Here is a 23,797-nt window from a genome sequence, read left to right on the forward strand (position 1 = left end):
ATATCTCAAAATAATAAGAGCTATCTATGACAAACCCACAGCCAATATCATACTGAATGGGCAAAAACTGGAAGCATTCCCTTTGAAAACTGGCACAAGACAGGGATGCCCTCTCTCACCATTCCTATTCAACATAGTGTTGGAAGTTCTGGCCAGGGCAATTAGGCAGGAGAAGGAAATAAAGGGTATTCAATTAGGAAAAGAGGAAGTCAAATTGTCCCTGTTTGCAGATGACATGACTGTATATCTAGAAAACCCCATTGTCTCAGCCCAAAATCTCCTTAAGCTGATAAGCAACTTCAGCAAAGTCTCAGGATACAAAATCAATGTGCAAAAATCACAAGCATTCCTATACACCAACAACAGACAAACAGAGAGCCAAATCATGAGTGAACTCCCATTCACAATTGCTTCAAAGAGAATAAAATACCTAGGAATCCAACTTACAAGGGATGTGAAGGACCTCTTCAAGGAGAACTACAAACCGCTGCTCAAGGAAATAAAAGACGATACAAACAAATGGAAGAACATTCCATGCTCATGGGTAGGAAGAATCAATATCGTGAAAATGGCCATACTGCCCAAGGTAATTTACAGATTCAATGCCATCCCCATCAAGCTACCAATGCCTTTCTTCACAGAATTGGAAAAAACTACTTTAAAGTTCATATGGAACCAAAAAAGAGCCTGCATCGCCAAGTCAATCCTAAGCCAAAAGAACAAAGCTGGAGGCATCACACTGCCTGACTTCAAACTATACTACAAGGCTACAGTAACCAAAACAGCATGGTACTGGTACCAAAACAGAGATATAAATCAATGGAACAGAACAGAGCCCTCAGAAATAACACCCTACCAGCTTTCTTTTCTGATAGGGCTCCAGAACTCCACATGGTGGACACTTGTCACTGGGAATGATTCAGGCTTTAATGGGGCTGCTGGGCGGGAGCACAGGGCTTGAGGGCCAGAGGAAGTGGAGCAGGAACTGTGGCAAGAGGTAGAGGGAGCAAGCTGCCCCATCACCTCTCCTGAAATATCAAGCAAGTTTACAGGAGGATTTGTTGTGATTTGGAGATGGACCTTGGATTATCACTGTCACTGGGTCTGTCAGGCACTGTTTGTGACCTTGTGTATGCAATTTAATCACTCTCTGCCTCAGTTTCCCCTCCATAAAGCCAGGTCATTTGTGGCTGTTGGGGGGATTGATCTATTGGGGGTATAAGATTGTGTAAAGTCAGTAACCTGGGATGGGGGTGCTATTTGAACAGAGCACGCCAAGGAAGGTGTGTTTGAGCCAGGGGATCTGCAAAGAAAATATGGATCCCAGACAATCATGTCTCCATTTTCATCAGAAGAAATCCAGGGGCAGAGTTCAGTGATGAAACAAGTACTTAACTGAACCAAGACTCAAACCCTGGTCTTCTGTTTTCTGGTGTTGTCCTCTGGCCAAAATAACCCTGTCATGTTTGGTTGAAGTCATTATAAATGCTGCCCCAGATGCTACCTAGGGCTCCTCCAAGTTTCTAGTTCCTCCTTCCACAAACCAGAGGCCACAGCCCTTGATTTGAATTTTAAATTATCCAGGAACCTCCTACCCAAAGAACACACAGCCCTCATTTACAGCAGCTGGTGGCAGCTAGCTGAGTTCGAACAGATGCAAGAATCTCATAATCTGGGCCAGATATTAATCTGTCTTTTCTGTAACAGCAAAACAGAAGGGTGAGTCTTGAAGCAGTGCAGGGGGAAACCCCTTATTGTGCAACTCTTTTGTAACTCCTGGGCGGAGTTTGGACATGTGACTTCTGCTTGAAATTTAACATTAGGGGAAAGACCATTTTTGGTCATAGCTGAGGTGATGACATCTTGGCAACTGGAATGGACATGACCTCTGTTCCATGTACTATGAGTAACTGCCCCCTCCCCGTTTCTCAAAGTCATGTTCAGATGGCAAAACTGCCTGGGATTACCACATCTGACTCTTGCTAGCTGTTTCTGTGTCTATGGCTTCATACTGTCCAGACATAGACCTGGGGCTCAGCACACATGTATGTTTGAGTGGCATAAGGTCAGAAGCGCAGATCCAGCAGAGACTGTGGCCCGGAGGAGGGTGGGTTGGTTGGAGGACAGAAAGTAGAGGTGGGAGCAAACGAAGATAAGTAAACAAAAAAATGAGCTCTTAAGCAAAAAAGATTGCCTGTCTGCTGTAGCCTGTAAAGCTCTGATGAGAAACACCTTTATGATTTGCTGGTAAACTCCACCCAATTTGGTTCTGGAAGAGGTTATTTTTCATTGCAGTGCAAGCATGTAATTAGTTAATGGGGAAATATGGCGCCATTTTCAAAGCTCACTTTCATCTGTCATCTCATTTACACCTCCCTGTGACCCTGGGAGATTGGTTTTATTATGCCCATTTTACAGATGTGGAAACTGAAGCTCGGAGAGGTGAACCCCCTAAAGAGAAATTGGAGAGGCTTATCCTGACTCATCCGTGGTCCCTGATTCCTTGTGCCTGAGATGCAGACTGTGGCTTGGGAATAGGGGAGGGCTCAGAGGGCTGGAGCTCAGCTGAGTGGCCGGATGTTCCCTCACAGGGTACCCTCCTTTGGCTTCCTGGTGACCCTAGTAGTTGTCAAAAGTGCTGCAGGTGCTCCACGCCTTCCCACCCTCTGGATGAAGCTCATCCTAAGGAATTAGCGTCTCATTTCTAATTCTCAGGTCCTCAGGAATCAGACTTGTATTTTGGGTCAAATCTGCATACCTTGGGGCTTCTGTCTTCTCAAGCTATGTATGGACCCCAGAGCAAATCCCAACCATGGTTCAATGTCAGCCTCTGGGAATCTGCAGATCACTGGAAGCCAGGCTGTCCACACTTTCTGGAAGCCACTTCCTAGTGAAGGAGACCTGGAGGAAAGAGGCAATGGTATAGGAGTCTCCCTAAAGTGAGAAGTGTGGAGCCCAGCACTTCAACTATGTCTGTGGGTGGAGCCAAAATAACCAGTTGCTCCTGGTCGCTGCATGTCAGCAATTGTATCACAACAAGAGGCCACAGGGCATCACCCTACCCAACACTGTGATGGGGGCTGGGGTCACATGTGCTTAAGTGTCTCTGTAAATCAGCCCTTCAGTTGGGATTAAGACAGTTCAGGATCCCAAGAACACACATGCACACACACAACCCACTTGCACATACATGTGTGCAGTCACACTTCCAGAGACACACATAGACATACATACATATACACACATGTGCGTGTGTGCACACAGGTATTCACATGCACACACACATGCACACGTATACACTAACACACATGTGCATATGTGCACGCATGCACACACACACACACCCCCCACTCCTTTTGCTTGCTTCACCTTTTCTGTCTCTGCTCCTCCTGGTGGTCATCACCTCCCATGCCCTGTCTCCTGTATCAATGCCCCAGGACTACCTACTATAACAAAGTGTCACAAATTGGGTCGTTTAAAGCAACAGAAATGTATCCTTTCACAGTTCTGGAGGCTAGAAATCCAAGATCATGGTGTCTATAAGGTTGGTTCCTTTTAAGTGCAGTGAGGAAAGAGCTGGCTCCAGCCCTCTCTCCCATTGGCTGGTAGATGATCATCTTCTCCCTGTGTCTCTTCATGTCACTTTCCCTCCTTGCCCCTCTCTGTGTCCAAATTCCCCCTTTTTATAAGGATACCAGTCATATTGTATTAGGGCCAGATCTAATTATTTCATTTAACTCAATTACCTCTGTAAGTAACCTACCTCCAAAGACAGTGTCATTTTGAGGTTCTGGGGGTTAGGACTTCAACATATCAATTTGAGGGCACACAATACAGCCCATATACACCTCAACACTAAATAAGTTACATGGTAGTTCTATTTTTACTTCTTTGAGAAATCTTCATCCTGTTTTTCGTAGTGGCTGCACTGATTTTTACTCCCATCAACGGTGTGTCCCCTTTCCCCAGCATTTCGATTTGCATCTCTCGTGATTAGCGATGTTGAGCTTCTTTTTTCATATACCTGTTGGCCATTTGTATGTCTTCTTTTGATAAGTGTGTATTCATGTTTTGACCACTTTTTAATGGGACTATTATTGTTTGTTGTTGTTTTTACTGTTGACTTTGTTGAGGTTTTTGTATATTCTGGATATTAGTTCCTTGTCCAAATGAATAGTTTGCAGATATTTTCTCCCATCCAAAAGGGCATCTCTTCCCTTTGTAGATTGTTTCCTTTGCTGTGCAGAAGCATTTTAGTTTAATATAGTCTCATTTCTCTATTTCTGTTTTTGTTGCCTGTGTTTTTGAGGTCTTAGCCATAAATTGTTCGCCTAGCGCAATGTCCTGAAGTGTTTTTGCTATGTTTTCTTCTACCAGTTTATGTTTTCAGGTCTTATGCTCAAGTTTTTAATTCACCTTGGGTTGATTTGTGTACATGGTAAGAGATAAAGGTTCAGTTTCATGCATCTATGTGTGAGTATCTAATTTTCCCAGCATCATTTATTGAAGAGGGTGTCTTTTTCCCATTGCATGCTCTTCATTCTTTTATGGAAAATCAATTGACTGCAAGTATGTGGATTTATTTTTGGTTTGTCTATTCCATTGGACTATGTGTCTATTTTTATGCCAATACCATGCTATTTGGGTTACTAATAGCCTTGTAGTATATTTTAAAGTCAGATAGTGTAATGCCTTTTTCTTTTTTCTCAGAATTGCTTTGGCCTTTCAGACTCTTTTATACCGTTTTTTCTATTTCTGTGGGAAATAATGATGTTGGTATTTTGATAGGGATTTCATTGAATCTGTAGATTGCTTTGGGCAGTATGGTCATTTTGATTATATTAATTCTTTCAATCCATGAGCATGGGATGTCTTTCCATTTGTTTGTGTTCTCTTTCATTTTTTTTTTCATTAGTATATTATTATTTGTGCAGTGAGCAGAGCAAAGTCAGAGACACTGTTTGTAGAACCTGGCTGCCTCCCCTCCCGCAGCCCAGCTGATTGTCCTGGTTGCCAGGCGCTTGTTTGCGTTAGAGACAGAACACTCTGCAGGGTTCTGAATGGTCCATTGTGGCCCTTAGGCCACTGGCAAGCAGTGGCAGAGCCACGGAGGGGCTGCTGGTCCCCAAATGTCTCTCCAGCCACTCTGGGGCTGGTGGGGGCTGCCCTGCTGGTGATGGCTTGAGAGAAGACCTGGGGTTCCCTGGGCATCCTGGGGAGGTCCTGGTTTGTGCTGCTGTGGTGATCTTAATCATCAAGAGATGACACACTTTATGACACACGAAAAGAACTGAGCCAAACACTGTTTCCATCAAGAGGTCCATGTAGAAGGCAGCCAGAATGTGTAGAAGGATGGGAGTCAAGACACAGGCCCAGGAAGCCTTCAAGTCACCCTTGATGGAGGCCAGACCTTGAACATTATAATCCCTCTGCTTGTCAACCATTAATACAGGTCTTCCCTGCAGGACATAGGAGGCTTTCTGGGAAAAGCATGGAAAAAACAAGCCTACTAAATGTTCTCAAGTGACTGATGTAGGACACATCTTAAAAGGATCAAAGGAGGATGAAGAAAAACTTCAGAAGAAAATAACAGGTGGTTTGAATGAAAACACTCATTTTGCAGAAAGTCCAGAAGTGCTCAACCAAGAAATTACAAGACAGAAGCAAAGAGTACAGAAAAAAGAGGCGAAAGAAAAGCTGGAACCTTTGAATGCACAAATAAAAAAGGTCATGAAAGATACCATGAGCCGATTAAAATCTATGGCTGAAAACCTGCTGGACACCATGTGGTTGCGAGATTTCCCTAGAGACCACGGTGACGAGACCTAGAAAACGGAGCTAAAGAGAAAAGCAGAAAATGAAGACCGCCTCCCCCAGCCCCAGCCCTCCCAACTATAAGTCAGAAGAGTTTTGCTGGGTGACGGTGACTTAAATGTGTCCTGTGAAAGTCAAGAAAAATCAAGAAATAGCCAGACAATTGTGGGAAGAAAATGCAATGAATGAGAGCTCACAGGAAAAATCAAATGCCTCCAAACTCAGAAAGCATCTTTGCAATTTGAAAATTCCTAGCTGGGCCAGGTGTGGTGGCTCACGCCTGTAATCCCAGCACTTTGGGAGGCGGAGGCAGGCTGATTACCTAAGGTCGGGAGTTCGAGACCAGCCTGGGCAACATGGTGAAACCCTGTCTCTACTAAAAATACAAAAAATTAGCTGGGTATGATGGTATGCACCTGTAATCCCAGCTACTTAGGAGGCTGAGGCAGGAGAATTGCTTGAACCTGGGAAGTCGAAGCTGCAGTGAGCCGAGATTGTGCCACTGCACTCCAGCCTGGCAACAGAGCAAGACTCCATCTCAAAAATAAAAATCCTGGCTCACAGGTGGGATCCAGAACCTGCAGCTGAAGCTTCAAATCCTGCCTGAATCACATCAAGAACATATAGTGCAACTTCAGAGAAGATCACCTGAGGTGGAAACACACAGCTTAGAGATGAAGAAACTTCCCAGCATGTGTAGAAACGTGAACACACACAGCGGATTTGAAGCCTCTACAAGGAGATGGCCAAAGACATCAGCAAAGAATTGGAGAGAACCACTTCCTTCTGTCAGAAGATTATCGGCCAGGCGCGGTGGCTCATGTCTGTAATCCCAGCACGCTGGGAGGCCGAGGTGGGCGGACCACGAGGTCAGGAGATGGAGACCATCCTGGCTAACACAGTGAAACCCCATCTCTACTGAAAAATACAAAAAATGAGCCGGGCGTGGTGGTGGGCACCTGTAGTCCCAGGTACTCGGGAGGCTGAGGCAGGAGAATGGCGTGAACCTGGGAGGCGGAGCTTGCTGTGAGCCGAGATCGCGCCACTGCACTCCAGCCTGGGCAACAAAGCGAGACTCCGTCTAAAAAAAAACAAAAAAAGAAAAAAAAGAAGGAGATTATCATCTGTGAGGTAAGAGCTCAGGAAAGCTGGAGGGCAGTTCTGTCCACTGAGAGAAAGCTCCAGGAGCTAAGAAAAGAAGATGATTGTAGTAGGCCGATCCTGGCTGACGTGGAGTTCAAGTTCCAGGCTTTCCCTGGGGGATCCTTTGCTCCTGCTTCTCCAGGCACAGCCCACAGAGGCCCAGAAGTAGCAGGGGTCCCCTGGGTCATCAGGTCCCCAGCAAGGAGGAGGGAGGTGCTGTGAGGCTCAGGGACCCAGGCCACCAGGTTTCACTCAACTCTCCCAGAAGTAGGGCCCTGAATGCGCGGGACCACAGAGGGACACAGCAGCCTGGGCTGTCTCTTTAAAGTGATCTGGATTTATCTCTTTTTAGTTTGGCTATTGTTACTTGGGATGCCACGATTTTCATTTCTTGAAGTTTGGTATAGCATTATAATTTTATGTTAGTATTTTAAAATATAGACATCAATGTAATTCTCATAAATATAATTCCTCATCACTGGACCCTTTAAATTACATGGTATGAGTATTGCGTTTTTATTTAAGTTCACCTTTTATGTTTGAGGGGTGGAGATGTTTAAAACAATAAAGTTCATTTCTGAATGCCACAAGCTGTTACTGTACATCTATACAAGTAACAGTATTTACCTGAATAAATTTTAATTGTTTTTAAAAACAACGCAAAAAAACTTAAGAACAATATAACATTCAAAGTATCTAATATTTGTATTAGTTTAGTCCTAAATTTATTGACTAACCTGGGAGAGTCAATATTTTATAACTATTTGTTTCTTGTTTTATATTTTTCTTAACCATTGATGTTTTAAGACAATGTTGTCTAAACATTTCTAAACTATATAATCAACAAAAAGATTTCCATTGATGGCAAACCCATTCTCTGTTACACACATACACACACACACACACACACACAAAAACACTCGAATGTTGAGAGAAGGGACTTTCAGTTGTTATGTCAGTACCTGAAGAAAATGTAGAATTAAGAGAGATACAAAGTGTTTTTTTAATATTTACATAAATAAAGGAAAAAATTTGTATGTACACAATTTGTACACACAGAAAAGACAACTAAATTATCTATACACTAAAGGAGAGTTGCCTGATGTATCAGACAAGATTTCAACAAGAAACAGTTCATTCCAAATGGTGCAGATGAAGAGACTTTGATAAAGGAAAGTTTCCTGGGCTGTCACAGTTTCGTATGACAGTTTCCTGGGCAGAGATAAAGGCTTGGACAAGAGATGGTGAGGCTCCCAGGGGCTAGCATTAGAGAAAAGGTAGTCTTACCTCTGGGCCTAAAGGGAGGAGGATGTGGTGTCATCTGAGCCCAGTGAAGAACTGTCTTGGGACCTGGAGAAACTAGAGCTAGAGGTGCCTACTAAGGTGGCCACGGCTCATTGCTGGAGCTGTGCCCCATGCTCCAACTGTCTCTGCAGCCGGCTGGGGAGGGTGGGAACATCAAGGAAGGCTCTCTGGAGGAGGTGGTCCCTGAGCTTAACACTGATGAATGAGTAGGAGCTACCTCCAATGCTTTTCACACATGAAGGGGTAGATGAATCACTTGGAGATCTTTCACTAAGCAGGTTCAGATTATCAGGTCTTGCAGCAGGAGCTGAGACCCCGGGTTGCTCCCAGGTGATGCCTATAGCAGGATGAGATGTGGAACGGCAAGAATCCTTCGATAAATACAGGGCAGGATCTGGGGAAGTTGAAGGGACAGGAGCATTTCCTGCAGACAGTACAGCCCAGGCAAAGACACAAGGGCACAGACAGCCTCGTCTGCGTGAGCTGCACCATGTGACTGGGGTTCTGCAGCCCAACATCAGGCAGGAAGGACAGGACCGTGAGAACCAGCATGCAACATATGCAGGGTGTCTTCCCAATTATCCTCAGAAACACTCATCTGCGTGGGCGAGTCTTGTCCTGAGGATACCACCTGTCCCAGAAAAGTGTGAGGAACCGTAGGCTGAAGCTCCCCCTTGGAGAAGCCACCATGGAGGGTATGCTTGGCCTCCAGAATCCCCTGTGTGGGTCAGCAGCTCCCTGCTCTCCCGATTGCTCAGCCCAGACATCTGGAAATCCCTCCTGACTCCTCTGTATCCATCCATCAGGTACTCCCATAAATTCCGCCCTGCAAAGCCCCTCTACTCTTTTCTGTCCACCTCAACTACCACCATCCTGCAAGCCACCATTACCTCTTCCCAAGTGCTCTGTTCCTTGGGTAACCACCTCCCTTACTAGGCCCCCACTTCACTATTACTTCCTCCAATTCATGTCTGCACACAGCCAGAGTGGACCTTTTACCAAAGACCTGAGCATGCTTCACATGAAGCCAGACCTTGGCCTGCATGCGGCGAGTGTGCAGCAGCCCTTGGCTTTGGTCCTTGTCTCCTACCTTGGGTCATGAACAGCAAAGGTGAGCACACATCCCTGAGTGCCCTGGACGGGCCTGGCTGGGGCCAGCGTATCATGCTGTGCCCAGTATATTATTCATAGCTCCCTTTCACTCTTAAAATTGCTTCAGTTACGACAATAAATTATATGATCACACAATGAATGGGTCACTTGAATTCAAACTTTTCAAAGAGAACTGCAACATTCTTAAAATATAGAAGCTCATGAGAAAATAGACAACATGAGTCAAATCAAACTCTAAATACAGCCGTGGACAGTCAAAGAAACGCCACTGCTTTGCCGAGTTAGCCCATGTGGGAACATCACGTTTTTGGTTAAGACAATTCTATATTCTTAAAGGCCAAATGTAAGCCACCTCAGTTTTGGGAAGGTCCCAATAAAAGCTGAATAATGTGTAAGCATAGTTTAAAGTTAAGGCCCCTCTAATTTATTGTGGACCTGAAGATATTTTGCTTGAAAATCATTTCACAAGAGTCCATTCTAAAGTTTGTATGATGCAACGTTCTTGTGAATTATAGACAAATGATTCATCTGTTTGACTCAGATTCAAGGACATTTTTTGTGGTGAAGTAAGGCACTGAGTCTCAAGATATAATGTAAAGATATGGAGTTGCTATGCCAGGAAAAGACCTATAGAAAGGGCAGCTAGGAAGTCAATGCAATAGTCAGCACACCTCTGGGGCCCTCCCTGGGAGCCTCTGATTCCATTACTCTTGGGTGGGCCCTGGACATCTATATTTTCTCCAAGTTCCATTCATGATTCTAATGCTCAGCAAAGCTGGGGAACCACTGCAATAAGGCATGATCTTGAGAGTTATGGCGCAGAGACATGCATCAGCCTCTGACTCAGCACAAGGGGCACCCCGCTTCTCACGTCTCATGACTGCATGGTGTACAGTGTGGTCAGTTCGGCCTTTATGTCTAACCTCTGTCCTTCTCCACCCTGTGGGGTGCCGCTGACCTGTGGGGTGTTGACCACAAACAGATTCCTACCCTATGTTTCTTGGGGGTTCATCCCATGGGGATTTCCAGAAGGAGACTGGAGTTTCACTCTCCTGCCTCCCCTGATCCCTGCTTTTTTTTTTTTTTTTTTTTTTTGAGACAGGGTCTCACTCTAACACTCAGGCTGGAGTGCCGTGGCATGATCTCGGCTGACTAGCAACCTCCGCCTCCTGGGTTCAAGCGATTCTTCTGCTTCAGCTTCCCGAGCTGCTGAACTAAAGGCACGTGCCACCACACCTGGCTAATTTTTTTATTTTTAGTATATTTTAGTAGAGACGGAATTTCACCGTGTTGGCCAGCCTGGTCTTGAACTCCTGACCTCAAGTGATCTGCCCGCCTCGGCCTCCTAAAGCGCTAAGATTCCAGACGTGAGCCACCGTGCTCTCCTGCCTCCCTTTTGACCAGCTGGCCTTGAGCTGGCTGTGTCCGTGGGCCTGAGGCTATGCTCCTCTCAAAGGCTGACTCTCCATGGCTCTCCTTGTGGTTCCACTAACTAGTCCCTTCCCTTGTCCCTCGAGGCTTAGAAGGTGCTGAAGCTGAACTGCAGGGAGCCCCAGGTTACTGCCTGTATTCATTACCTGTGTCTGCTGTAAGAAATTTCCACACACTCATTCACTTAAAACAACGTATATTTATTATCTTACATTTCTAGAGGACAAGAGTCCAGAAATAGTCCCACTGGGCTAATGTCAAGGGCTAGTGCCCTCTGGAGCTCCTAGAGTCAGCCTGCATTCCCAGGCTTATGGCCCCTTCCACCATCCTGAGAGCCAGCAGTGTGGCATCTTCAACTCTCTCTCTGCCCACCCTCCGCTTTCATCATCACTCATCTCTGACTGTGAGGATCCTGCTTCCCTCTTTCGAGGAACCCTGTGACTACATGGGTGATGCATGACAGTCTGCCCATCTCCAGATCCTCAGTCACCCTGCAAAGTCTCTTTTGCCGAGTAAGGCAGCATGTTCACAGGTTCTGGGGAGCGGGAGGTGGACCTCTTGGGGGTCATTATTGCGTGTACCACACCTTGCTTTCTACTTTGCAGTTTCCTACACCCACACCTTTGTGAACAGCCCCTTGGTATATGAACCCTCCTCAAAGTCACCTGTTTCCAGCATCATTTTTTCCCTAACTCTGTGCACCATCTCTAGCACTTATTTTTTAAATGTATTGAAAAGATAGACTCAATTAGCATTTATGGAACAGCTTTCCGAGGAAATGAATAGATCTGAGCAGTTTGCTGATAGAGGTGCCCAATGGAAATATCAAAGTACAAATGAGAATGGTGGTGGTTTCCATGAAGTGAAGCTGTCTGACCAGACAATAACATGAGAATCATGTCTCCACAGAGATTACCCACTTTTGAATCACTGTGTCAAGGTGTTGGCACAATGCTGCCCTCATTATCGAAAGGCGATGACTACAACAGTCTTGTTCATTCAAGAGCTGTACTCCAGTCAAGGAACTGAGAACCTCCCAGGGGGCACAGCCTTGTGCTTGGTTGTGCAACCAACGTGCCTTATTTCTAATTTCACACACAATGTGTGTGATCAGCAAAACAAGGGCCCCCCAAATATGTCTATGCCCTAATCTCTCAGGCCTGTGAATATGCTGTGTTACATGGTCAGAGAGACTTTGCAGATGTAATTAAATTTAGGGACTTTATAATAGCGAGATTGTCCTGGATTCTCTGGGTGGGCCAAATTAATTTCATGAGGCCTTCACAGTAGGGCACTCTCTTAGGCTGGGAGCAGAAGAGAGATGCAGCAGGAAGAGAAGTCAGTGGAGTCTGATCCTGAGATGGATGGCATGCACGCTCACTGGCCCTGAGATGCAGGGGCCACGTGTGAGGACCAGAGGGAGATCTCTAGGGGCTCTGACGGCTCCTCCCAGCTGACAGCCAGCAAGGAAACAGGGACCTCAGCCCCCACAACCATGGGAACTACTAGCAGTATCGATGAACCTGGCTGCTGATTTTTCCCATAGCCTCTTAGTAAGAACCCAGCTGGTTGACATCGTGGTTTCAGGCTTACAGAACCCAAAGCAGAGAAAGCAGTTGAGCTGTCCCAGACTTCCGACCTACAGAACTGTCAGGCAATAAACCGTTATTGGTTTCAGCCCCTAGCTTTGTGACTGTTTGTCATGGCAGCAACAGAAAACTAAACCAAGCCATTTCAGTGAGAGCAGGAAAAGTGCTGTAAAATAGTATTCTCTAAAAGAGAAAATTTTCATTGTTTATTTCTGATGATAAAAATAATACACTCTCATTCTTGGAAAATAGAACAACATGAAAAAAAAAGAAGAAAATTAAAATTACTTATAATCTCGCCAACCAGAGATCATTATCATTATTGCAATGGACTATATCGTGTTCCCTCAAAATTCATATGTTGAAATTCCCAACCACCAATGAGACTGTATTAGGAGGTGGGGTCTTTATGGAGGTAATTAAGGTAACTGAGGCCATGAAAGTAGGGCTCTGATCCAATAGGATTGGTATCCTCATAAAAAGATAATTTAATAATTATATATATTGTATATACACATCTCTCCCTCTCTCTCTCTTTCTCTGCTACATGAGGACACAGCAAGGGGAGAGAGCAGCTATCTGCAAGCTGGGAAGAAAGCCCGCATAGAAACTCAATAGGCTGGCACCTTGATCTTGGACTTCCGGCCTCGAGAACTGAGAGAAATAAATGTCCGTTGTTTAGGCCACTCAGTCTATAGTATTTACTTATGGCAGCCCAAGCATACTAATACAATTACTGATTGCATTTTCCTGTATTTCTTACCAATATTTTAAAGCCCACATATTTTTCTTAGAAGTAAGATCATGTCATATATAATCATATAGCTTCTTAATAAGTAACATTGTTGCCATTAATATGTTACTAGAAAAATTTAAAAATCTGTTTTTCAATGACTACATAATAGTTTTTCAAGCTCCATAATGGCAAGGTCTTTCCTTTTTAAAAAAAGTGAGGTTTAATTTACATGCAGTAAAATGAACAGATTGTAAGGGTTCAGTTTGATCAGTGTATTAGTTCATTGCTGCACTGCTGTAAAGAAATACCTGAGACTGGGTAATTTGTAAAGAAAAGAGGTTTAATTGGCTCATGGTTCTGCAGGCTGTATAGAAAGCACGACAGTCTCTGGAGAGGCCTCAGGAAACTTACAATCATGTCGGAAGGCAAAGAGGCAGCAGATGCATCTTACGTGGCTGGAGCACAAGGAATAGAGAGAGAGGAGAGAGGTGTTGAACACTTTTAAACAACCAGATCTTGTGAGAACTCCATCACAAGAAGAGCATCAAAGGAAGAAACTGCTCCCATGATCCAATCACCTCCCACCAGGCCCCCGCTCCAACATTGGGGATTACAATTCGACATGAGACTTGGGCAGGGGCACAGATCCAAACCATATCAATCAGTTCTGACAAATGCATTCAGCTATGTAACTCACATCACTATCAATATATAGATGTTTTCGATCACTCTAGAAAATTCCTTCTGTGCCACTTCCTGATCAATTCCCACCATTCCAGAAACAACTTCTATTCTCATTTCTATCCCCATGAATTAGTTTTCCTTGAGAAGGTCATAAATGTTATCATACACTATGTACTTTTGTGTCTGCTTCTCTCACTCGGAATAATGCTTTTGAGATTCATGCATGTTGCTGTGTATTGGTGCTTTGGTCCTGTCTGTTGCTGAGTCATGTATGGGTACACTGCAATTTTGTTATTGGTTCACCAGTTCATGAACGCTTGGGATATTTCTGTTTTGGAGCTAGTATGAATAAAGCTGCTATGAACATTTTTGTGCAAGGATTTTTGTGGGCATATGTTTTCATATCTCTAGGAACTGAATTGTGAGTCATAGGATAGATATATGTTTAAAATTATAAGAAACTTCCAAACCATTTTTCAAAATGGTTATATCATTTTACGTGCTCACCAGCTACATGTAAGAGTTCCAGTAGTTTGGCTTCCTCTGCCGTACTTGGAATGGTCAATCTTTTTCATTTTAGCCATGCTAGAGGGCTGAAGTCCTATCTCAGTTTTAATATGCATTTCCCTGATGACTAACGGTGTTCATGTGCTTATTGGTCACATATCCTAGTTGGTAAAGTCTCTTTTTAGTCTTTTACCTAATTTTAACTAGGGTTGTTTTTTTTATTATTAAATTGTAGCAGTTTTAAAAAATATATGCAGATGCTCCCTGATTCGCAATGGAGATACATCCTGATAAACCTGTTGTAAGTCAAAACTATCATGAGTTGAAAATGCATTTAACACTCCAATAAAGCCATCATAAAGTCAAAAAATCATAAGAATGGACGTTTTCTCCCAGCCTGCGGCTTGCCTATTTCATATCTTAATAATGTCTTTTGATGGGCAGAAGTTTTTAATTTTGGTGAATTCTCATATGGCTTGGCTGTGGGTTCTCATCCAAATCTCATCCTGAATTATAATTTGAATTGTAATCCCCACATGTTGAGGGAAGGACCTAGTGGGACACGATTGGATCATGGGGGCAGTTTCCCCCATGCTGTTCCCGTGATAGTGAGTTCTCACAAGATCTGGTTGTTTAATAAGGGTCTGGTGCTACCCTCTTCTCTCTCTTTCTCTCCTGCCACCATGTAAGATATGCCTTGCTTCCCCTTCGCCTTTGTGAGGCCTCTACAGCCATGCAGAGCTGTGAGTCAGTTAAACCCCTTTTCTTTACCCAGTCCCAGGTAGTATCTTTATAGCAGTGTGAAAATGGACTAATACAAATTCCAATTCCAATTTTAGTGAATTCCAATTCCAAATTTTGGTGAATTCCAAAATTTTTTTTCTATGACTCTGCTAACAAATGTGTCCACCCCCAAATTCATAAAGATATTTTTAAAGTTTTCTTCTAGAGGTTTTACAGGTTTAGTGTTATGATAAGGCCTATGGTCCACCTTGGAATAATTTTTTTGTATGGTATGAGGTAGGGATTGAGGTTCTTCCCTCTCCTCATATGGATTTCACTTATTTCTGCATCTGTTTTTGGAAATTTCCTTTTTTTCTCGTTGAATTGCTTTGGCATCTTTGTTGAAAATACCATTTGACCATATAGTTGGGAACTTATTTCTAGAATTTCTATTTTGCTTGATCTTTTTTTGTCTGTTCTTTCAGCAGTACAGTCCTGTATTAGTCTGTTCTCATTCTGCTAATAAAGACATATGCAAGACTGGGTAATTTATAAAGGAAAGAAGTTTAATTGACTCACAGTTCCACATGGCTGGGGAGGCCTCACAATCATTGTGGAAGGCAAGAGAGCATATGCAGGAGAACTCAAAACCATCAGATCTCATGAGACTTATTCACTACCATGAGAACAGTATGGGGAAACCACCCCCATGGTTCAATTATTTCCACCTAGCTCTGCCTTTGACACATGCAGATTATTACAATTCAAGGTGCGATTTGGGTGGGGACACAGCCAAACTATATCAAGTACTGTTTTGATTACTACAGCTTTAGGTTAAAATTTGAAGTCAGGTAGTATAAGTCCTCCAAATTTGTTCTTTTTCAAAATTATTTTTGCCATTCTATGTGCTTTGAATTTTCATATAAATTTTAGAATCTGCTCATTGATTTCTATTTTTAAAAACCATCTGGGATTTGGATTGGGATTGCATTGCATCTATGCATAAATTTGGAGATAAATGACATAATAAGAAAATTGTCTCCCAATCCATAAACATTGTATATATTTCCATTTATTTAGGTCTTATTTCTCCACAACATCTTATAGTTTTTATTACAGAGGTATTACATATGTTTTGTTAAATTTATCTCTAAGTATTTCATATTTTGGGGTGCTATTATAAAGAGTATTTTAAAACTTTTATTTTTAAATGCTATATAAAAATATATGTGTATATAAAAACACATACATGTGGGTGTATTTGTATATCTATCATTACAGCTATATGTTTATATTAATGTCTATATCTATGTCTATCTTTGAGTCTCTATTTTCAGACTTGGGCAAACTCTACTCCTCAATTCGTGGAAAAATCTCAGTATTGATCTATGCATGGTAGGTGCATATCATACATATGTATGTATTTTTAACAATGTAAGAAGCACCCTCTATTTCACCTTCCAAACAAAAACTTAACTGACAGTAATCTATATCTAATCACATGGTTTCCGCCACTTAAGGCCTATCTCCTGGTCTCCATAGTCAAGTATTATCATCCCAAATAAATCTCTGAATTTATTGAATCGTTTCCCTGTTCACGGATTTTGTGGTGATGTTTCCAGGTTTTTGCTGTCACAACTAATTCTGTAATAAGTATTTTTGTGTGGTATATTTGGTCCAAACACTGATTATATTCTTGGGAGGTGTTTTTATAATTGGAATTCCCATGCTGAAGTACATCAAAGGGCATGAACATTTTAAGATTCTTGATATAGTTTAGCAAAAGATTTCCAGAGTGCTTGTATCAACTAACTCTTTCACCAGCAAGACAAGAATGCCCACTTCAGAGTACCTTTGCCAAAATTTATTAAATTTTTTTAACTTCGTTAAATATAATGAGTGACACTTTTAACTTTTGCATTATTCACATTTTATTAGACAGTGGTTTTTCCTACTCTGCAAATTTTCTATTTTGATTTTGAAATATTTGTATTTAATGATATTTAATGTATTGTGGAGAGTAACTAGCTGCACATCACATTTATAGAAAGTATTTTTCCCTTTTAATTTTGTACATGATTATACCAAGTTTTATACATGCTCCATCCTCATGACCTAAACACCTCCCAAAAGGCCCAACACCCCAACAAACAGTGTTACAGTGGGGATTAAGCTTCCAATACATGAATTCTGGGGGACACATTCAGACAATAGCAAATATTAAAACTATAAATTGTATAAAATTGTATAAACACAATTTACCTATTATCTGTTAGGAAGTGTCATTGTTCTAAGGTCATCCTAGTCCTGGTCAGCCAGTCTCACATGAAATAAAATCCACCTGGCCGTGAAGCCACCTCCTTCAGCACAGTGCCATCATCCTTGCCCTCTACTTAGTGAAAAACAATGGGACTGTTAAAGCGTTGCATTGGAAAGCATTACCTACTCCTCCAGCCTGATCTGGAATAGCCTCAGACGCCCCCAGCCCCTCTCAGAATGAGGGGACTTTCTCCAGCTCCGCAGGACTGTGCAGGGCCCCTTCCCAGTGCAGCCTTGACTGTGGGGTGCGGTCCCTCTGCATGCCACTCACAGGACAAGTTTAATCAAGCCCAGTTTAAGGATCACAACCATAATGTCTACAAAACCATGATGAACTACAACCATTTGTAGTTCATTAGTTCAGAAATTCATTACTGAACTTCTGTGAACCTCCACAGTGCAAGAGCCCTTTTTGAAATGCAAATTTGGATAGATTCCCAGTTCAGGCTTACTTATATGCCAAGATAAATGAAAAGGGGATTCTTACATGTCATTCAAAGATGATTTCTCATCTAGCACACACCCTGAGCTTCTGGAAGTCACCCAGTCACTCACTACGTTATTCACCACACAGGTATTACACAAAGACCACGAGAAAAAGTCATCGTCCAAACCAGAGAAAGGAAATTGACCGGTGACCTGTCCTGGCCGCATAGCCGCATGTGATGACAGGCAGGACCCTGGCAAGGCAGAGAAACCAGCTCTGTTCAGAGGTTTCCAGACTGTAAATTTTAAAGCCCTGTACAATTTCAACAACAATGAAAATTTAAGGATCAAGTGTACTGGCCTTTCAACCTTCCACTTTGCCAAATAAGCAAATTGAAAAAATAGTTACACTCATTTTTGCTATCATTTTATAAAAGGATATTTTTAACAGAAAAAAAAGGGTAAAGAAAGTATCTTAGAATAAAAGACAGTTTCTCAATTAAGTTCATTTGAAGTATGACAACTTGCTATACATTTCTTATTTTTCTACTTTCGTTTGCAGACCAGTGCAAAGGCTTTTATATGGACCAACCCCAGTCAGAAAGCAGGCACTTGGAAACCTCGTGTCTGTGAAGAACAAGGGGTGGAACCTCTGAAATCCTCCCCTTTGAGATTTCCCATGCATTCACACATCCTTCTGTGTGCCTTGAAAATGTAAGAAACAGACGTGGGCAAGAGGCAGCCAGAAGTCTCCGGCACAGGCCCTGCAACCTATCTGCTCGCATCCTGCTTGGGAGACATGTCAGCGATAAACTCCAGGAGTAGTCACGAGGGCTGACAGGGGTTACTGCCCGGCTCTGCATCCAACAGCCTGGTGGAGCCTAGGCTAAGTCTACAAAATTACGGAGCTCAGAGCTCCTACCTAGATTTCTTTGCTTTATTCAGGCAGAATTGACAAATTAAAAGATATGTATTTAAGGTGTACTACTTGATTATTTGAAATACATGTACACAATTATGCTAATTAACATATCCATCGCCTCACAGTTACCTTTTTGGTATGTGATGAGAACACTCAAGATCTGACCTCTTGGCAAATTTCTTGTACAACACAGTATTGTTCATTGCAGTCACCACGCAGGACACTAGATCTCCAGAATTTAAGTTACATTTTGATTGATTAGGTATGAGTTGGGCCTAACGATAGCATTTTACTCTTTTTATTCTTTTTTCTTTTTTTTTTTTTTGAGACAGGGTCTTAACTGTCACCCAGGCTGAGTGCAGTGGCACAATCATGGTTCACTGCAGTCTCAACTACCTGGGCTCAAGCAATCTCCTACCTCAGCCCCACAAGTCGGTGGGACTATAGGCACACCATCACGCCTGGCTCATCTTCTATTTCTCATAGAGACAGGGTCTCACTATGTTGCCGAGGCTGGCCAGGAACTCCTGTACACAAGTGGTTCTCCCGCCTTGGGCTCCCAAAGTGCTGGGATTACAGGCTTGAGCCACTGCACCTGACTGGACATTTTACTCTTTCTCACAGCATTAGATACACACGGTCTAAAATATCACAAGGCTTATAATGGAAACAACTAGCCCCTGGCTCTGCCTACCCCACGCTGCTCATAGCCATGAGATTACGACCACCAGTGCACTTAGTGATGCTTTTGGGAATTCACCTCTATGCTTGTTAATAACATGCTCATAGGGCTAGATCCTGATCCTCCATTGAGCACATTAACCTTGGGGGTCTGCAAAACCATGGCTTCTCCCCACCAAAGATGTCCATGTCCTAATCCTGGGAACATGGGATCCTGTGAACATGTCACTTTCCATGCCAGAAGGGACTTTGCAGGTGTGATTCAAGTAAGCATCTTGAGATGGGGAGATTTTCCTGGATTATCCAGCCTGGTCCACTATCATCATAAGGGTCCACATGAAAGGGAGGGATTATCCAGCCTGGTCCAATATAATCATAAGGATCCATATGAAAGGGATGGATTATTCAGCCTGGTCCAATATCATCATAAGGGTCCATATGAAAGGGAGGGATGAGAGTGGAGTCAGAAAAAAGAGAGGTCGCCGTGGAAGCAGAGGTTGGAACAATTCACTGTGAAGACAGAGGAAGGGGCCAAAGCCAAGGAATGTGGCGGCCTCTGGAAGCTGGAAAGGGCGAGGAAGATTCTCCTCGGAGCTTCCAGAAGGACAACAGCCCTGCTGACGCCTTTGATTATAGCACAGTGAAGACTCATTTCAGACTTCTGAACTCCAGAACTGCAAGGTCACAGTTGTGTTGTCTTAAGCCACTGAATGTCCGGTAATGAGTTACAGAAGCAACAGGAAGCCAATACAGCTCTTTAATACTCCCCCAAATTACCACCCTGTTGCCCCAACAAACATTCGCTTCTCTTTCTTCATCTTCCCAATGTTGTTTATCTGGGTCTTCAGGAAGTCAATACTATGATTATGTAAATATTTTCCACTGAGCCACATCAAGAAATAAGATTGCATTTCTGTCTCGTACATGTGTATGTTTTCAAGCTTATAATTACTTTGGATTTTCCCTGATGCACCTCTGGCTAATTTTCAACAGCCACAATTTACTTGTAAAACGCTTTCTCAATTCTATTTTCCGCACAGCCTATATATCAAAAAAAAAGTTCAGTTCATGTTTTTCCTGGAGGAATGCCTCCGGGAAACCCTGGTCTCCCAGCTTCCACCTGGACTGATGGCTCCCTGGGTCCCCTGCATGGCTGCCAGCCTGACAATCCCTTCTGTCCTGCTCTGCTTCACTGGTTTCGCTGCTGAGACTCCTCTTTCTTGGTTTTCTCTTATCTTGGACGAGCATGTGCCCAGTAACTGCCTGAGAAAGGGTGCAGACAAGAAACGTTTCTTGAGATCTTGAGTGCTTGAAAATGCCTGTATTTCATTTTCAAAATTGATCAGTAGTTTCATAAGCCAAGAATTCCACATTAGAAATTTGTTGCCCTTCCAGAATTTTGAAGGTCCTTGTCTTCTAGCTCCCTGTGTTGCTGTTGAGAATTCTAAGGGTCTCCTGATTGTTGATATTTGCTAAGTGGCCTCTGTGTTCCTCTAGAAGCTTCTAAGGCCTTCTCTTTATCTCTGCTGCAGTGATATTCCATGATGATTTGCCTTGGCCTGAGCATCTATCAGGAGATTTATGCCACTTAGCTCTAGGGAATTTTCTTGCATTTTAAAAAATAACTTATTCTCTATATATTTTTTCCCTTTTCTCTCTTTTGGAATTCCTGTTTGTCAGGAGTTCAACTTTCTTCTCTTGTCTTTTCATCTCTCCTCTCCTATTGTTGGTTCTTCGGCCTTTTGCGGTATTTTTTTTTGGCAAAAATTCTCATTGTTATCTTCTAATCCTCCTGTAGAATTTTGTTTCAGCTCTGTCCTCTTTCCTGCCCCTAATCCTGGAGCTATGAATGTTCCTGCTAGGAGCCTGATCTTGAATCACAAGTATACAGCTCCTCTTAAGTCCTAGAAGGTTTTAATTGTGGGTTTGTCCAGAAAGTTTCCCTCTGCTCCCTGAATTGCCTGTTTTCTCTGAGATCCTTTCTGTCTTGTCTTTAGTTTCTGTTTGTCTGTGTTAGAGGACTTCCTGTCTGGTGATCCTTGGCTATCTATTCATAGTTAAGAGTGAGGCACTAAAATATTTATCAGAAACTGGTGTGCTGGGGCAGGATTTGCCTGTGCAGTGAGAGGCGAAGTACATGTTCAGAGGAGCCCACATTGTTAGCATCTGGAGCCTGTCCTCTGGGTGATGTTGTCCTCAGAGGTCATCTGTTTTCCTGCTTGCTGGTTATAGGCTTGGCTATGGCTGCCCTGGAGCAGGGATGGGGAAGGGGCCAGAAGTCCACAATTCAGTGTGCACAGTTCATACCCCCACCTCACCCTGCACTGGAGTGCCAGCTGCCTCGATTTCCCAGAGGATCACCCTCGAGTCTCTCGTGGGATCAAGGAGCTAGTGTCTGCCTGAGCAGCAGATCTAACAACCCTTGGACAGCATTCAATAACCCACCTCTTGCCAACCCCATCTCACCCCGACCTTTCAGAGGGCCTGGACTCTGATTCCTGAGCCTCTCGGGTGGATCCTCAAGGTCTTCTGCTTGCACCTCTGACTGCAGACACTTGGTAGCCAGCTTCCTTCCCTCTGCTAAGTCACCTCCCACCCATGGCTATGTCTGCTTTCCCCTTCAGACATAACTCACATTGTCATTCATCTTATTTAATCCCCAGTCCTGGGCTCCTCATCCTGTAAGGTTCCCTGTTTTCATGCTTTTACTGACATTTTAGGGGGGGTGGGCAGAAAAATAATGAAAGTGCATGTACCACCGGCCATGTTTAAGCCTCTTCTGCCTGGGCTGGGCATGGCTGTTCACGCCTGTAATCCCAGCACTTTGGGAGTCCGAGGTGAGTGGACCACCTGAGGTCAGGAGTTCAAGACCAGCCTGGCCAACATGGTGAAACCCCGTCTCTACTAAAAAATACAAAAATTAGCTGGGAGTGGTGTTGGGCACCTTTAATTCCAGCTACTTGGGAGCCTGAGGCATGAGAATCATTTGAACCCGGGAGGCAGAGGTTGCAGTGAGCCGAGATCGGGCCACTGTGCTCCAGCCTGGGTGACAAGAGTGAAACTCCATCACCAAAAAAACAAAAAAGCCCCCCAAAAAATAAAGACTCTTCTGCCCATGCCTGTCAGACACTGAAGGGAAAACGCAAAGCACCTTCCAGGAAAGCTGAGTCACAGAGGTGCACAGAGCCAACCCAGGAGTTTCTCTTCCTCCCACAGCATGCACCCATCCCTAGCAAGTCCTGCCAGCTCTGCTCTAAACAGGACCAGGCTCAAAGCTCATCTCTTCACCTCCTTCACTACCTTCCCTACCATTCGTCTGGGATTCCTGCAGGCACCTCTGACTAGACTGCCCTGCTGTGTCCTCTTCAGTCTAGTCTCAGAAATTAGACTCAGCTGGAGAGATTCCTGTTAAAACAAAAGTCACATAATATGACCCCTTCATTCTATACCTTCCAACAGCTTCCCATTTCACTCATGACAATATCCTAAGGCCTTACCACGAACTGCAGGGTCAACACAATCTTTCCATATTACCTCCTACTCCTGGCCTTTTTGCTTAATCTGCATCAGGCACACTGAACTCCTTGCCATTTCTCACACACACTGTGTTCCAGCCCCAGGGCCTTTGCACTTGCTGCTCAATCCCCAGATACTCCTATGATCATGTCTTCACTTACTTCCACGCTCAGCTGAAATGTTACCTTATCAGAGAGACCTCCATTGTTTTATCAATCCATTTGCGGCCTGAAAAAGTCTGATTGTGATTCCTGGGTTCCAAACACCTTGATCCTTCAGCTGCTGATATTACAATCAGAAATTCATACTGGTTATTGGTATTCTGACTTCTATTTGGAATCCACGAAGATCCCTAGGCCAACACTTCTCAAGCTTTAACGTGCATGTGAACCAGAAAGATGCTAGCCAGTGCTTCTTAGACTTTTACATACAAAGGAATCACTTGGAGAGCTTGCCAAATGCAGATTAAGACTCAGCAAGTTTGGGACTAGACCAGAGGTTTGCATCTGTAACACGCGCCCAGGTGATGCTGAGCCTGCTGCTCCCCAGCTTACCTTTTGAACGACAAAGTCTAGACCAAGGTGAGGATACTGTCCCTCTCATCCCAGACACACAAGAGAGGCTGGGCCTTCATCCCTCCCATCCCCACCTGTGGGCAAGTTACTCCATCAGCCAGAAGATGGTCAGCTCTTACAGCCTCAGAGGTCTAATGACGCAACAGCTGCAGCACCTGCTCCCTGGGTGCCCGCCTGTGGGGTGAGTCAGCGGCTGGACTGAGATGACAGCTCATGAGCATGTCTCCTGGGACTGTGCCTGTGGCCTGGGCTTGGGCCAGACTCCGTCAGCAACTAAATGCACCTGGAAGGCTCTCCTCAGCTCTGCAAATCC

The 23,797-nt window shown here is 43.7% G+C and overlaps 1 long non-coding RNA gene across 1 annotated transcript in view; it reads right to left on the minus strand.

Moving 5' to 3' along the window:
* Window positions 1–12,348: 12,348 nt before the first annotated feature.
* LOC129394959 (uncharacterized) overlaps window positions 12,349–23,797 on the minus strand; it is a 114,593-nt gene continuing 103,144 nt past the window's right edge. The window contains exon 4 of the long non-coding RNA XR_008622408.1: window positions 12,349–13,586. This is a non-coding gene — a long non-coding RNA (uncharacterized LOC129394959). The remainder of the gene's footprint in view (window positions 13,587–23,797) is intronic.

This window comes from Pan paniscus, chromosome 22 (genome assembly GCF_029289425.2).
Source record: "Pan paniscus chromosome 22, NHGRI_mPanPan1-v2.0_pri, whole genome shotgun sequence".
In the NCBI taxonomy this organism is placed as follows: domain Eukaryota; kingdom Metazoa; phylum Chordata; class Mammalia; order Primates; family Hominidae; genus Pan; species Pan paniscus.